This window comes from Neoarius graeffei, chromosome 14 (genome assembly GCF_027579695.1).
Source record: "Neoarius graeffei isolate fNeoGra1 chromosome 14, fNeoGra1.pri, whole genome shotgun sequence".
Lineage (NCBI taxonomy): Eukaryota > Metazoa > Chordata > Actinopteri > Siluriformes > Ariidae > Neoarius > Neoarius graeffei.
The window spans coordinates 61,637,727-61,640,825 of NC_083582.1; positions in this window are offsets into that span (position 1 = coordinate 61,637,727).

The following is a 3,099-nucleotide window of genomic DNA, read 5'->3' on the forward strand; positions in this document are numbered from 1 at the left end:
AGTTTTGGGTATTTTTCTGTAGTTCCATCTTTAAAAAGTCTGATAAAGTCTGAAAGTCTGATCTTCCTGTCACTGACTTGAGTCTCAAGACTGTGTTTATTCACAGATTTCCGTGAAATCATCTTAAAATTTGTAACGAAATATACACACTCAATGGGCTCAACGGAGCTCTCCTTTATTTGCATAACGGCGTGCATACTAGCATAAGTTATACAAACAGGTCGGAATTGATGGAGAGTGGGGTTGCCTCAATGGTTTAGGCTACATTTAAAATGTTGTTCAGTTTGTTTCTCCATATGGAAAGGGAGCAAATAAGCTGGCAAAAGCTGCCATGTGCAGTTGTTTCTGTATGCGACAGGCTACTTCACAACAAAATAATTACAGCTTGAGCTTAGAGGGCAAACAATACATTTTCACTCGATTCATGTGTTACCTGGCTGCAGGCCAGGCGCCAGGAACAGTTTACTTAGGGGGCAATTAGAAATCGCAAGGGGGCAAATATTTTTCATATAGTGTGTAGTAGTGATGGCGGTCTGACAACGTGTTTCAAACAATTAACTGCGCCAACCACAAAACCACGGCCCCGAAGGCTGCTTTAGTACGGGAAAATCATGTGACATACAGTATTACCAGGGCAGTTGCGCTTTGTCAGCACCCGTGCCCACCTGTTAACCCTCCCCTCCAATTTTCTCACAGACACGCGTTACAACCGGAAAGATGCCAAACATAAAACAACACACACAAACCTACAGGCAAGTCCTTTAAATTTAAAATACATACAAATGGCTCCGCGGCATGAAAACAAAATGTCAATGCTTGGCTCAGCGGCCAAAATCATAATTTAAAAAAAATCAACAGACCCCGCGGCTGCACCAGTAATAGCCTTCCTGACTCGCACCGAGTCAACGCGAACCACTTAATCCACGATCCCAGTTTACACTCTAAAAAATAAAGGTGCTTCAGTGGTTCTTCAAATCTCTGGATGGTTCCATGGAGAGTCAAAACTCTGTGATGAACCATTACATTATGCGAAAGGTTCTTCACATTGGAAATGGTTCTTCAGAGCCTGGAAGCCATTTGCTGGTCAATGCACATAGGCTATGTTTACACAAATCTGTCTTCACTGCTCAAACAAATGGTTTAAATGGTTCTTTAAAGAACTGTTGCATGAACGGTTCTTTGAAGCCCTGAAAAAGGTTCTTCTATGGCATCGCCCTGAAGAACCGGTACTGGCCCCATTATTTTTTAGAGTGTAGGCGTGTAGGGGACTAAACACTCTGAAGTGATGAATTTTCACCCCCGCTGCATGGGGGGTGACGTCAACGACACATATTCTTACGCTATTTGCGCACAAAGCGGACCATATATGAACACATACCCCGACATAAACGGAGATAAACTTAGCCTACAAAGAAAGAAAATGGATTCACAATATTGTGATTGAATTCGTTTAATTCGGTGGGGGAAAGACTACTCCCGTAAACTTGACTGCATATTACAGGATATTGCAGAGACAGTGCACTTGTAAGTGTCATAACAACCAATCAGATTTGTTCTACCGTGCCAGTTTTAGTAGTGATTTATGTGAAATGTATTTTTTTGCAATGCGCAACCACTTAATATTTCGTATTTGAAAATGCAAATTATTAATACGTCTATAATACATTATATTTTCATAAGAAAATTAAGTGATCTGAGTCTCCGTTGAGGGGGCGGGGCTGTAGCCACGAGGGGGCAACGCCCCCTTTCGCCCCCCCACGGCGCCGGGTCCGCCTGGCTGGTGGGGCAGGGGAAGAGCTGACTGACTGCCCGATGTGTTGTCTGCGCTACGACAAGGCCGTGGCTTCCAGGACGCTATGCTGCTGCAACCTCACATTGAAAGCACTGCACGCTTGTTCACGTGACAGAGCAAGAGAGACAGAGGTCCGGTGCGTGTGCGGAGGGGGCACACATCGGGACATTATTTTCACACACGCTTTTAATGCCGCGGCTTTTCTAAAAGATCATGTCGACATTGGCCTCAGTAAACTGTAAAAAAAAAAATTCAAAAGGGCACTTTTTTGGACAGAGGGCAGAGGGGCAGGTGCTTGAGCACCACCTCGTGTCTATCTGTGCACGCCACTGAATCTCATCTCATCTCATTATCTCTAGCTGCTTTATCCTGTTCTACAGGGTCGCAGGCAAGCTGGAGCCTATCCCAGCTGACTACGGGCGAAAGGCGGGGTACACCCTGGACAAGTCGCCAGGTCATCACAGGGCTGACACTTAGACACAGACAACCATTCACACTCACATTCATACCTGTGGTCAATTTAGAGTCACCAGTTAACCTAACCTGCATGTCTTTGGACTGTGGGGGAAACCGGAGCACCCAGAGGAAACCCACGCGGACACGGGGAGAACATGCAAACTCCGCACAGAAAGGCCCTCGCCGGCCACGAGGCTCGAACCCGGACCTTCTTGCTGTGAGGCGACAGCGCTAACCACTACACCACCATGCCGAATATATGGAATGAAATATATGAATTGAATATATGGAATGAAACTTTTAATATATTGAATGAAACTTTGAATATATTGAATGAAACCCTGAATATATGGAATGAAACTTTGAATCTATGGAATTAATCCCCGAATTTATTGAATGAAACGTTGAATATATTGAATTAATCCCTTGAATCCCTTGAATATATGGAATGAAACTTTGAATATATGGAATGAAACCCTGAATATATGGAATGAACCTTTGAATATATTGAATGAAACTTTGAATATGTTGAATGAATCCCTCGAATATATTGAATGAAACTTTGAATATATGGAATGAATCCCCGAATATATTGAATGAAACTCTGAAGATATGGAATGAAACTCCGAATATATGGAATGAAACTTTGAATATATGGAATGAAACCCTGAATATATTGAATGAAACTTTGAATATATGGAATGAAACTTTGAATATATTGAATGAATCCCTCGAATATATTGAATGAAACTTTGAATATATGGAATGAATCCCCAAATTTATTGAATGAAACGTTGAATATATTGAATTACAGTTTTTCTCGATTGTTAACACACAATTTCTGGTACTTG